This window comes from Pongo pygmaeus, chromosome 14 (assembly GCF_028885625.2).
Source record: "Pongo pygmaeus isolate AG05252 chromosome 14, NHGRI_mPonPyg2-v2.0_pri, whole genome shotgun sequence".
Taxonomy (NCBI): Eukaryota; Metazoa; Chordata; class Mammalia; order Primates; family Hominidae; genus Pongo; species Pongo pygmaeus.
This window is the reverse complement of record NC_072387.2, coordinates 34,801,639-34,816,053: the sequence shown is the minus strand read 5'-3', so window position 1 is coordinate 34,816,053 and position 14,415 is coordinate 34,801,639. Positions and strand designations below refer to the sequence as shown.

At 37.4% G+C, this 14,415-nt stretch overlaps 1 protein-coding gene across 9 annotated transcripts in view; it reads right to left on the bottom strand.

Annotated features, from left to right (window-relative positions):
* The window catches only part of CDK8 (cyclin dependent kinase 8), a 166,909-nt gene that overhangs the window by 96,709 nt on the left and 55,785 nt on the right, over positions 1-14,415 (bottom strand). The window lies entirely within an intron of this gene.

The window sequence follows — 14,415 nt, the reverse complement described above, 5'->3', positions numbered from 1 at the left end:
TAGCAACACAATGTTTGAGGTTATAAACAAATGCCTGAGTTTATAAACAAAAATATCTGACCACAAACTTTTCTATTTAAAGAAATTAATATACCTTCTCACTCTTGCACTCTATCAATTATTTCCAGGATCCTTTAACACTAATATTTAACATTACTTAATGGTTCTCATTTACATTGGTAAGGATATGGAGGAATGGTTACCATTCCACAGGCCTTGCTACTAAGAGTACAAACTGGTACAAACATGTTAGGGACCAGTCTGCCATAGTGATTAAGCACAGCACGTGTATTTCCTATGACAGCCAATGCCTCTGCTGATTATACACCACAGGAAAGGTTTCATATAGCTGTAAAAAGTACCATCTTTGCAGAGACAAGCACGGGAAATAGGTAACCTGTGGTATATGCACTTAAAGACACATTTAAAGAGAATACATGGTCAAAAGTCACTAACTGAATGTGCACATATGTGAGTAGAAAAATTTTATTTAAAGGAATGAGATTTACACTACAGAATTCTTTATATAAAAATTTAAAGCCACACTCAAAACTATATTTTCATGGACACAAGCATGGAAATAAAGATATCTGGGTTGGAAAGTGGGCTGGAAGAACATACACTGAACAAATGAGAATGAGGGCCTAATATAATGGGAGAAGACGACAGTGCTCTGGACTGAACTGTCTCCCCCCAAATTTCATTATGATGAAGCACTAACCCACAATGTGATGGTATTTGGATATGGGCCTTGGGGAGGTAATTAAGTTTAGATGAGTTCATGAAGGTGGGGTCTTCAAGATGAGATCAATGCCATTATAAGAAGAGAAACCAGAGAGCTTGCTTGTTCTCCCTCTCTCTCTCTCTCTCCAACATGTGAGGACACAATGAGAAGACAGCCAGGAAGAAAGGAAGCCAGGAAGATAGCCCTCACCAGGAATCTTGATCTTGGATTTTACAACTTCCAGAACTGGGAGAAGTTAAATGTGTGCTGTTTAAGCCACCCACTCTATGTGGATGTAGCCCAAACAGACTAAGACAGAGATGAAGGAATGAAAAATGAAGAACAAAGTAGGGCCTTGTACAGACTGACAATGATAATATGCCATGTATCGAGCAGTATTTTCAACTCGATTCTGTGTACCTATTGCCCAAAAAACAAACAAGAATCAACCATCCAGTTAAACGGAACTACCACTATCTAAATACAAAATTAGGGATTCCTAAAATTCTGCAGAAAAAAAATTATAGTGAGAGAAGAGCCAAATTTGGCAAATACCAAAGATATATAAAATTGACAAAATTTCAGTTGAATTACATAGATATTTGACAGTGTTAAACACAATAAAATTAACAAGACCTGATCAGACTTTCAGAAAAATCATGCAACAAGCAGTACACATGGGAAGGGATCAAGATTGGAGGGAAGAAGACTACTAAAGAACTGACTGTCAGTAACTTGAGTCAGATAAATATCAAAACTATAAATTTTGCTATTTTCAATATACAAATTAGCACGAGTGTAAACAGGAAGTGATAAACTCACCTTGGCTGCCTAATAGTAGTCCCAGATACAGGTAGAGTGTTTCTCATGAATTAAAAACTGGCAAGAAGAAACCTGCCCCTTTCTCCCTGTCTCCTCCCACTCACCACCCCATCCCCAATTACACATAAGATAGAAGTGGATTAAGGTCTCACTGTAATTAGGTAAATATGTAACATCCTACCAAAAGTGAAATAACCACACAGAGTGAGAAAACATCAGTATATGTCACAGTGGATGGGGGTGAATGAATGGGAGCATCAGCAGCCAGCGAATCTCACAAGGCAGGGTCATTTAGGGTCATCAAACTTAAGTCTTGTAGCAATGTTAATATTAACCTTTCCTATTTGAGAATTTCACACCATTCTTTAAAAAAAATTACTCTAATAAATTTATAAGCCCTAAGTTCTCCTAATTCTTGAACCAAATTCAGTGTTATTTGAGGGGAGGAAACCATGTCATTTCCCAATAGTTGGAAAAACACCATTGCCTCTAACTTTCCAGAACACCAAAAGGCCCATTTCTCTGCAAGCAAATATTCAATCAGTGGGACTTCCTGGCAGGAAGACCAGGAATACGATTTCTATAAGATGATGATAACATTTATCCCGAATTTTCTGTATGTCAAGATACTAGGCATTTAAGATACATGTTGAAGTCAGCATCACATGTGCTCTGCAATTATTTACATAAAATATCTATTTCACATGTCTCTAAGTATGTATAATAGGGTATTTATATATGGTCTTTCTATACATATATGTATGCACATGTAAATATATAAAAATAAATAGCATAAATGTGAACACATATATAATATATACATTTACATATCTGCATATAGACAGATAAAAAGCTACATAAAGATATACATGTATATATAGAAGAGAAAGAGAAAAGAGGAAGATGAGATAATTTCTTATTATACTTAGCTCACTGACTGCCCACAGTACTGTTTTTAACTTATAAGGCCATGAGAACAATTTTACAGGAGTTTCATAAAGAAAAAATATCATAGTTATATAGTTTACATAGCTTATTACACACATTGTCACTTTTTTTCCATTTTTTAATTGTGGTAAAATATGATTAACATAAAATTTACCTTCTTAACCATTTTTAAGTGTACAGTTCAAAGGTATTAAATACCTTTATCATGTGTACAACCATCACCACCATCCATCTCCAGAACACTTTTCACCTTGTGTAAAGAAACCATAACCACTACACACTAACTCCCCCTTCCCCATGCCCCTAGGTCCTAGCAACTATCATTCCACTTTCTGTCTCTATGATCTTAATTACTCTAAGTACTTCATGTAAGTGGAAATATACAGTATTTTTCTTTTTGTGACTGGCTTATTTCATTTAGGCAAAATGTCCTGATTCATCCAGCTTGTATCATACGTCAGAATTTCCTGCCTTTTTAAGGCTTACTAATGTTCCTTACACATTTGCTCATCAATTCATCCTTCAATGGGCACTTAGGATGCTTCCATGTTTTAGCTATTGTGAATAATACTACTATTATCATGCAGTATTTATATGTTTGCAATGATATATGCAAACAGGGATTTATATCCCTCTTTGAAGGCCTCCTTTGAATTCTTTTGGGTATATACCTGGAAGTGGAATCGCTGAATAATACAGTAATTTTATTTTTAAGACACTGCTGTGCTGTTTCCACAGTGGCTGTATTATTTAACATCGCCACCAACAGTGCACAAGAGTTCCAATTTCTCCACATTCTTGCCAACAACTGTCATTTTGCTTTTGTTTTTTATAGTAGCCATTCTAATGAGTGTGAGGTGTACCTCACTGTAGTTTCGATTTGTATTTTCCTAACAGGTAGTGGTGTTGAGTACCTTTGTATGTACTTCTTAGCCATTTGTATATCTTCTTTGGAGGAATGTTTATTCAAGTCCTTTGCCAATTTTTGAATCAAGTTGTTTTCTAGTTGTTGAGTTCCAGGAGCTCTCTATTTATTCTGGTTATTAATCCCTTATCAGATATGTGATTTGGAAATATTTTCTCCCATTCTGTTAGTTGCCTTTTTACTGTGTTGATACTGTCTTTTGATCCAAGAAAACTTAAAATTTTCATGAAGTTGAATTTGTCTATGTTTTTCTTTTATTGCCTGTGCCATATCCAAGAAATCAAAACTTTTGCCCTATGTTATCTTCTAAGAGTTTCATTTTTTTTTTTAATTTTTATTTTTAAGAGATGGGGTCTTGCTTTGTTGCCCAGGCTGGAAGGCAATGGCACAATCATAGCTCACTGCTGCACTGAATTCCTGTGCTCAAGTGATCCTCCCGACCCAGCCTCCTGAGTAGCTGGGACTACAGGTGTATACTACCACACAGAGCCTTTTTTTTTTTAATTTTTTTTGTAGAGACAAGGTCTCACCACCTTGCCCAGGCTGGTTTCAAACACCTGGGCTCAAGCAATCCTCCCTCCTCAGCCTCCCAAAGTGCTGGGATTACAAGCATGAGCCACTACACCTGGCTAGAGTTTTATTGTCTTAGGTTTCACATCTACATCTTTAACCCATTTTAAGGTAATTTTTGTATATGGTGTTAGGTAGGGCCCAACTTCACTCTTTTTATCAGTACCATTTGTTGAAAGGGCTGTCCTTTCCCCATTAAATGGCCTTAGCATCCTTATAAAAAAATCATTTGACCATATATCCAAGAGTTCATTTCTAGGCTCTCTATTCTACTCCATTGGTCTACATTTCCGACTTTATGCCAGTACCATATTATTTTGATTACTGTAGCTTTGTAATAAATTTTGAAATTGGGAAGTGTGAGTCCTATAGTTTTGTTCTCCTTTTTCAAGACTGTTGTGAATATGTGGAGTCCCCAGACATTCTATATGAATTTCAGGATGCGTTTTTTCTTTTTATGCAAAAAAAAAAAAAAAAAGCCATTTGGATTTTGATAGTTGTTGCACTGAATCTGCAATCACTTTGGGTCCTGTTGACATTTTAACCAAATTAAATCTTCCAATTCATGAACATAGGATATGTTTCCATCGATTTATGTCTTCAGTTTCTTTCAGTAATGTGTTACAGTTTTCACTGAACAAGACTTTTACCTCTTGGTTAATTCCTAAGTATTTTATTTTATTTATTTATTTATTTATTTTTATTTTTATTTTTTTTAAGTGGAGTTTCGCTTTTGTTGCCCAGGCTGGAGTGCAATGGCATGATCTCGGCTCACTGCAATCTCTGCCTCCCAAGTTCAAGCAATTCTCCTGCCTCAGCCTCCTGAGTAGCTGGAATTACAGGCGCCTGCCACCACGCCCAGCTGATTTTTTGTATTTTTAGTAGAGACAGGGTTTCACTATGTTGGCCAGGCTGGTCTCGAATTCCAGATCTCAGGTGATCCACCCACCTCGGCCTTCCAAAGTGCTGGGATTACAGGCATTAGCCACCACACCCAGCCTGTTTTATTCTTTTTGATGCTATTATAAATAGAATTTCTTCATAATCTTTTCACACTGTTTTCTGTTAGTGTACGGAAATGCAACTGATTTTTGTATACTCACTTTTATCCTGCTACTTTGCTCAATTCATTTATTACTTGTTTGTGTGTGTGTAATCTTTAAGGTTTTCTATATATAAGATTATATAATCTGCTTTTTAAATATTTTACTTGCTTAATTGCTCTGACTAGACCTTCCAGTACTATAATGCACAGAAGTGGTAAAAGCTGGCATCCTTGCCTTGCTCCTGGTACTAGAGGAAAAGTGCTCAGTCTTTCACCATTGAGTATAATGTTGACTGTGAGTTTTTCAGGTATAGCTCATATCATGTTGAGGTAGTTTCCTCTCATTTATAATTTGTTTCCATCTTTGTTTTTATGATGAAAAGGTGATGAATTTTGTCAGGATTTTTTCTGCGTCAATTGAGATGAACATGTCTTTTTCTCTTCATTCTGTTAATGTGGTATATTACAACAATTTATTTTCACATGTTGAATCACGCTTGCATTTCAGGAATAAAAGGTAATAATAAACATGGTAAATAAATAAAATAACTTGGTCATGGAATATAATCCCATTAATACGCTATTGAATTTGGGGTGCTAGTATTTTCTGAATAATTTTTGCACAAAGATCACAAGAGATATTGGTCTGTAGTTTTTCTTATAGTGTTTGTCTGGCTTTGGTACCGGGGTAACGCTGGCCTCATACAGAATGAGTTAGGAAGTGTTTCCTCCACTTCAATTTTTTTGAAAAGTTTTAGAGGGAGTGGTATCAGTTCTTAAATTGTTTGGTAGAATTAACCAGCAAAGCCATCAGGTCCTGGTCTTTTTTTTTTAAATCAAGAGCTTTTTGATTACTGATTCAATCTCCTCAGTTGTATGTCTAGTCAGATTTTCTATTTCTTCATGATTTAATCTTTGTAGGTTTTGTTTGTAGGAATTGGTCCAGTTCATCTAGGTTATCTGATTTATTGGCATACAACTATGTTCATAGTACTCTTATAAATAAAAGTACTACTTTTTGTTTCTGTAGAATCAGTAGTAATATCCCTACTTTCTTTTCTAATGTTATCAACTTAAGTCTGCTTTTTTTTTCTTAGTCCACCTAGCTAAAGGTTTGCCAATTTTATTATCTTTTCAAAGAACCAAACTCTTGGGTTTATTATTTTCGCTATATATTTTATTCTATTTTGTGTATCTCTGCCCCCTACTCTTTTATTTCCTTCCTTTTGCCAGCTTTGGGTTTAGTTTGTTCTTCTTTTTCTAGCTCCTTAGGTTGTTGGTTTAAGATCTTTCTTGTTTTTTAAGGTAGGTGTTTATAGCTATAAACTTCCCCCTTACTACTGCTTTTGCTGTGTCCCATAAGTTTTGGTATGTTATGTTTTCATTTTCATTTGTCTCTAGGTATTTTCTAATTTATCCTGTAATTTCTTCTTTGAACCAATAGAAGTTTAAAGAGTGTGTTGTTTAATTTCCACAATTTTGTGAATTGTCCAGTTTTACTTTTGTCTTTCATTTCTAACTTTACCCTATTGTGGCTGGAGAATACACTTTGTATGATATCTATCTTTAAAAATCTATTGAGACTCAATCTGTGGTCTAACATATTGCCTATCCTGGAAAATGTCCCATGTGTACTTGAGAAGAATGTGTACACTTTTGTTGGGTAGAATATTCTTAAATGTATCTGTTAGATCTAGTTAGTTTATTAAGTCCTCTGTTTCCTTACTTATCTTCTATCCATCAGTGAGAGGGGGTATAAGTCTCCAACTTCATTATCACAGAACTGTCTGTCTCTCCCTATCAGTTTTTTCCTTTCATGCATTTTGATGGTCTGTCATTAGGTACATAAATGTTTATCATTGTTTTATCTTCTTGTTGTTGTGAATTTTGTACTAATATATAATCTCCTTCTTTGTCTCTTGATTTAATTTGGGAAGATTTCAGGCATCAGTTCTTCAAATATGCTCTCTCTGCTTCTTCTCCTTCTGGAACTCCCACAATGCATATGTTGGTCCTCTTGATGGAGTCACACAGGCCGCTTAAACCTTGTTCACTTTTCTTCAACCCTTTCTCTTTCTGTTCCTCATACTTGATACCATTTCCATTGTCCTTTAGGGTTTTAGGTTTTCTATCTCTTAATTGACATTTCCATTTTGTTTCTAGATCTTTTTTGTTGTTTTTGGCTTGTTTTTACTTTCTCCACATCTTCCTTTAATTTTTTAAGCATGTTTAAGATAGCTATTGTTTAAAAGTCTTTATCTAGTTGACGTGCCATCAGGTCTTTTTCAAGGAATATGTGTTAATTTATTTATTTTTTGAATGGGCCACATTTTCCTGTTTCTTTGTATGTCTTGTGATTTTTGCTGAAAACTGGACATTTGGATCTAATAATGTAGTAACTCTAGAAATCAGATTCTTCTTCTTCCCTGGGGTTTGCCACTTTTTGTTATTGCATGTCTGTGTGTAGGTTTTTGCTAGAGACTGTCTTTGTACCAAGGATGAGCCTGAGGTGTAAACTTAGTCTTTTCAGGTCTTTTCTGAGCCTTTACCTTCCCCTGGGCAGGAGCAGTCACTAATACTTCCCATATATGCAGTTGTTTTTGAATATCCTAGACTTGAATGCCCTTTTCTAAAAAAGGATAGAGGTGGCAGCTTTTAAAATCTGCCAGAAGTGACTCTAGATGGAGGGAAAGGGGTTTGCAACAATGGGAGGAGGAACAATGATAACTACCCATCTCCTTGCCTATATCTCTCTTTCTACTGTTGTTGTTGAGACAGGGTCTCACTCTGTCACTCAGGGTGGAGTGCAGCGGTGCAATCACGGCTCACTGCAGCCTTGACCTCCTGGGCTCAGGTGATCCTCCCACCTCAGTCTCCCAAGTAGCTGGGACTACAGGTATGTGCAACCATGCCCAGCTAAGTTTCCACATTTTCTGTAGAGACAGGCTTTCGCCGTGTTGCCCAGGCTGATCTAGAACTCCTGAACTCAACTGACCCTCTAGCCCTGGCCTCCCAAAGTGCTGGGATTGCAGGCATGAGCCAACGTGCCTGGCTGCCTATACCTCTTTGATCAGAAGTAACAATCAGTGATCAGAGCACAGATTCCCAATATCTGGAGGAACTAATGTGCTAAGAGTGAAATTGACTGAAACTAACTGCAACTTACTTCCAAATCCTCCCCTGGAACTTACAAGCCTTCAACAGACTCCAGCGTTCCAAAATATATGTTACACAGGACAGATTCTGCCAGTGTAACTGGTTTTAGAGAGAAAGTTCCTGGTGCTTCCTACTCTGCCATCTTCCCAGAATCCTGATTGTCCTTAAAATGGCAATTTTTTTAGTAATAATGACCTCACAACAATATATTATTATTCCCATTTTATATGAGAAAACAGAGACTTAAAGAATTCAAAGTAACATGGCTAGAAAGCAAGCCTCAACTTCAAACCCAGGCAGTCAGATTCCAGAAAACATCCTCAACCACAATGCTAAATTGGTTCCACAGAGAGGAAAGAAATGTGACTATCAACTCTTTTACAAATTGCTATCATTTACAATTGTCTTAGGTAGCTTCATTATAGCCATAAATGGATAATGTAATGAAGGAACATCCCCTCCCCTAGCTACATGAGCTAATAGACTATTTTTGCTTATCATTAATACATGTGTATACACACACACACCACACACTCACACACACACTGATTCATCCTCCTCCCTGCTCTTGTCAGTGCTCATCTAACTGATCTGGCAATGAACAGAGACATAAGCTGTCAGAAGCCTTTCACTTAAAGCTGTTGTTATATATTCTACGAACAATACAAAGGATGACAGACCTTACAAAAGACTATCTAAAGTTTCAAGTTTTATTTGTATCATTCACTTATCTATGATCTTTATATAAAACTAAAAAAGTAGAGGTGAAAAATTTAAATTGTGTATAAAAACTATGATTTAACACATTATACACTTTGAGTGCTTTCAAGCCAAAAGAAAAAGCACAACGGACTATAGAAAAGCAGAGAAATATCAGTGATTATAAGACTTAGACTAATCCCAGAATGTAAAGGTAGTGGGAAAAATTAATTTCCAACTAGCTCATAAAAACACGCATAAATCAATTTAGATTCTCTACTGAAAAAAAAACAGACATTAATATCTCCTACATGTTTGATGAGCTTTGCTAGCAATATTAAATTGATTTTTTATACCTTTAAAGAGCTAAATACTTCTAAATGACAATTATTGTATAAAAGACCATACAGAAATAATCTGTATCACGTATTACTAATACAATATTTGTAATTAAGCACCTACAAAATTTGTCCTGTATAAACATCTGGAGAAAAGATCAATTGCCAGAAGACAGTTATCCGAATATATGAGTATATTTTTAAGACTACAAAGCAGGTAAAGCATGGACTACTACAATGCCAAATTTTCCCATATTACACACCTCTGGACTTGCAAGTCTAGCATGGTGACTCCATGGATAACTTTTGTCTTCATTCCTATTATTACAATCTCAAGATGAAAACATACATATACACCTAATTCTAAGAATGAAAGCACCTGCATGTCAACTCGGCCATTACATATCTGTTTGAATTTAAGTGATTCAGATATGAAACAGACCTATAAAGAACTACAAACATCAAAACTATTTAATCCCAGTAACCTAATTTTCCAAAATGTATTAGCCATAGCTACAGTTAACTCGTATTTTAATGTTTGATTTCTTTCTTCAAATTGAGCTAAAAGCAAAGAATTTAGATTGATGATGTTAACAGAAACTTAGCAATGTTCTTAGTAATTGTTATTTCTCAGAAGAGACCTGTTCTGAAAGTTATATGTAGGACAATTTAGACAAAATTATTTCGTAAGACTTATCACCAAAATGAAATCTGGGAAAAGAAAAAAAATTAAATAAAGTCAAAAATATCTTGTGAATAAGAGGTTAAAATGATGGCCATCCATTGCATGATAGAAAATTAACACCTGCAACAGCTCTCAGAGATCTTTTCCTCAGCCTTAAAACTCTGGATTAGCAAAGCAGTTGGAGTGAAAGTAACAGAAGAGTCCACAGGGATCTGCTTCCATGCTTAGAAATTCTAAACCTTTGTCCTATCTCCTGTCAATCCAGTCACCTGGTTGTTAGATCCTCAAAACTTGCCGAACTCTGTGGTTCACCATTTACCCAACCTGGACATCATTTTCTTTTTCTCCTTTATTCCATCTATCTATTCAGTTATCAAATCCCTGTTCTCCGACCTGTTGTCACCTCTTGTCCACATCATCTCCTTTCTGAGTTAAAGGAGTAGATATTTAACAGGCCTCCTTATCCCCAATTCCACCTTACTTCAATTCACTCACAACAATTACATCAAGCCACTCGCCTCAAATCAACAGCTTCATGACATCACTCAATCTCTCTGAAGTTCATTTACTCATCTGAAAAGTGATACTATTAACATACACTTTGGAGATTAAATATGGTAACACATGTAAATCTCCCAAGCATAGCTTGCTACTTACCAAATTCCCTGAAATGTGTAAAGGAGAATGGATTTTAGTCCTGTATCCCAATTAAACTACTAGACACTATTTACTGTCCCACCTGCACCTCAAACTTATGTCTAAAACCCAAACACATCTTCCCTACTACTCTATTTATGTTAATGATAGCCCCTATTTCACATTCAACTCCACATGAAAGTTAATAAACTTTTTATCCATTTCTTAAGAATTGGTCTGAGTCAAAAAAATTATCAATTCTTCATCTCTTTTCCATCTCGTTTTTGCCACCCTTCTTGAGATTATCACGTGTAGTAGGCCTCTTTTTCATTCTTAGTACTTAGCACATAGTACTAAGTACATATACACATCTATAATGTGCTAAGTACTATGACTAGTGATGGAGATACCAAGAAAAAAACTCTACCAAGCCCTTGCCTTTAAGGCAGTCACAATCTAAGTGAAGAGAATGAAATAAAAATAATAGAAGGTACAAATTCACGTTCCGGGTGAAACAATAACCAATCTGACCTGGAGTTAACTGGATGGAAGGTGAAAATAATGTGTCAAAAACAGCCAAGTAATTGATTTCAGGAGAAAATGAGCTTGATATAACAGTATTTACATAGAAATATCCAGTGAAGAAGTAGAGAAATGAAGACTAGAGACCAAGATGCAAATTGCAGACACAGGAATCCACTGTACATAAGTGACATCTGAAGCTATTAAACAAGGGAAATTTCTAAGGAAATTTATTAAATGTACACAGTGCTGAGTATCAATACAGTACTATGCTCACATTCTGATGTACAGTGCTGAGTATCAATACAGTACTATGCTCACATTCCAGAAACATAAAGAATCAAAACGAGATGAGCACAGAAGCAAGAGGGCACACAAGGAGGAGCAGACCTTAGAAAGGAGACACCCCTCTGTGCCCAGAATTGGTTCCTTCTGGTGGGTTCTTGATCTCGCTGACTTCAAGAACGAAGCCGCGGACCCTCGAGGTGAGTGTTACAGTTCTTAAAGATGGTGTGTCTAGAGTTTGTTCCTTCAGATGTTCAGATGTGTCTGGAGTTTCTTCCTTCCGGAGGGTTCGTGGTCTTGCTGACTTCAGGAGTGAAGCCGCAGACCTTTGCAGTGAGTGTTACAGCTCTTAAAGGTGGTGTGTCTGGAGTTGTTTGTTCCTCCTGGTGGGTTCATGGTCTCACTGACTTCAGGAATGAAGCCACAGACCCTCACAGTGAGTGTTACAGCTCATAAAGGTAATACAGACCCAAAGAGTGAGCAGCAGCAAGATTTATTGTGAAGAACGAAAGAACAAAGCTTCCACAGTGTGGAGAGGGACCCAAGGGGGTTGCCGCTGCTGGCTGGGGTGGGCAGCTTTTATTATTTGTCCCCACCCACATCCTACTGATTGGTCCATTTTACAGGGTGCTGATTGGTGCGTTTACAATCCTTTAGCTAGACACAGAGCGCTGATTGGTGCGTTTTCACAGAGTGCTGATTGGTGCATTTACAATCCCGTAGCTAGACACAGAGGGCTGATTGGTGCATTTTCACAGAGTGCTGATTGGTGCATTTACAATCCCGTAGCTAGACACAGACTGCTGATTGGTGCATTTACAATCCTTTAGCTAAACAGAAAAGTTCTCCAAGTCCCCCCTCCACCTAGGAAGTCCAGCTGGCTTCACCTCTCACCTTCACGAGGCAGTGACAAGTTATTTGTTGTTAAAGAGCTTAGCATCAGATGCTACTGGGTGGGTTAACCACCCAATATCCATTCTTCCTGATTCTTTACAGAATGCTGATTTTTGTCCAGGTTTATCTACTTTTACCTAATGTAACTATGTGCCACAAAAGACAATGGGTCAGACTGATCCAAAGATAATCTTACTTCTTTTGCCTGTGATTGGTTCAGAAACAGGCTATGAACCAATTCTGGCCAATGATAATGAGATAAAGACTACTGGGGAAGCTTTTATTACCATAAAAGAGAATGAGAGGGAGAGGAGGAGGGTGAGGAGGAGAGGGAGATGAAGTGGGAGGCTTACTTTCTCAGGAATCACATGGCCCTGCTGCCTGTGGTAACTATTTTGTATCCATGAGAAAGACTTGTTCACAGGATGAAGTTGATGCTAAGGATAACAGATACAGAGAGGAAAATAATCTGGAATCTTAGTGACATCAATGAGGTACTGCGGCTAAAGTAATGTAACTAGAAGTTGCCTGAAATCATGACTTAATGGTTTTGTGAGATATTAAAATCTCCTTATGGTTTAAATCACTCTGAGTCAGAATTTCCTATCATTTGCAGCCAAATGCATCCTAACAGACAAACAAGAATTTAATAAATATTTTTTATTTATTTGGGGAAGAGAAGGAAGAAAGAAAAGAGAAAGAAGTAGGGGAAGAGTAAGTGGAGAAGAACAAAAATATACGGTAAAGGAAAGAAAATGTGAGATCTTTCACAAGGTATGTTACAAAGAATTAAGGTGAAAAAAGGCAGGATGAGAAAAATCACTGCTAGGTAGCCCCATTTTTTTTTCAGTAAAATATACAGTGAGTCCATTTATTCAAACATTTTTAATGCACAGCTACCATTTTCAAGATTTTGTTATAGATGTTAAAAATCCACAGTCTATAAGACACCAGCTTCCTAAGGCAAAAAAAAAAAGAGATTGGTGCTTGCTTAAGTGGAACTGAAAATCAAGCTGAAAATGAAGCATACTGAACAGGACAAAATGATGAGAAGTGATGCTGTCGGTGGGTAGGGAGGAGGGCAAAGCACAAGTCATCCAGGATTTATGGGCATGTCAAAGATTTTTGAGTAATCATAAAATGCAATGCAAAGCCAATGGAGAGATTTGAACAAAGTAACTTTGAGACGACCACAACTAGCTGCTATGTGAAGAAAAAATTGAAACTGAGGGAAATACGATGTAGAGCAGAGGTCCATAACCCCCAGGGCCTCAGACCAATAAAGGTCCATGGCCTGTTAGGAACTGGGCTGCACAGCACGAGGTGAGCAGCAGGCAAGAGAAGCTTCACCTGTATTTATAGCCACTCCCTATAGCTCACATTACCACCTAAGCTCTGCCTCCTGTCAGATCAGCAGCGACATTAGATTCTCATAGGAGAACGAACCCTACTGTGAACTGCACGCGAGGGATCTAGGTTGCACACTCCTTATGAAACTCTAATGCCTAATGATCTGTCACCATCCCCCATCACTCCCAGATGGGACCATCTAGCTGCAGGAAAACAAGCTCAGGGCTAAGTCCACAATAACTGTAATGCACTTGAATCATCCAAAACCACCCCTCGCCCCCATCGGTCCATGGAAAAATTGTCTTCCACAAAACCAGTCCCTGGTGCCAAAATGGTTGGGGACCACAGACATAGAGGGAACAAGTTAAAAACTTACGGCTCACAAACACGGTACAATTTCATTCACATGAGGTAGTTATAGTAGTCAAATGCATACACAGAGAGCAGATGGTGGTGGCCAGAGGCCAAGGAGAGAAGAGAAAGGTGAGTTAGTAGTTACTGGGTAGATAGTTTCAGTTTTGCAGGATGAAGAAAGCTGGGGATAGACGGTGGTGATAGTTGCACAATGATGTGAATGTACTTAATGCCTCTAAACTATATATTAAAAAAGATGGTAAGGCTGGGCACAGTGGCTCATGCCTGTAATTCTAGCACTTTCGGAGGCCGAGGCAGGTGGAACACCTGAGGTCAGAAGTTCGAGACCAGCCTGGCCAACATGGTGAAACCCCATCTCTACTAAAAATACAAAAAATTAGCCAGACATGGTGGCGTGTGCCTGTAATCCCAGTTACCTGGGAGGCTGAGGGTACAGTGAGC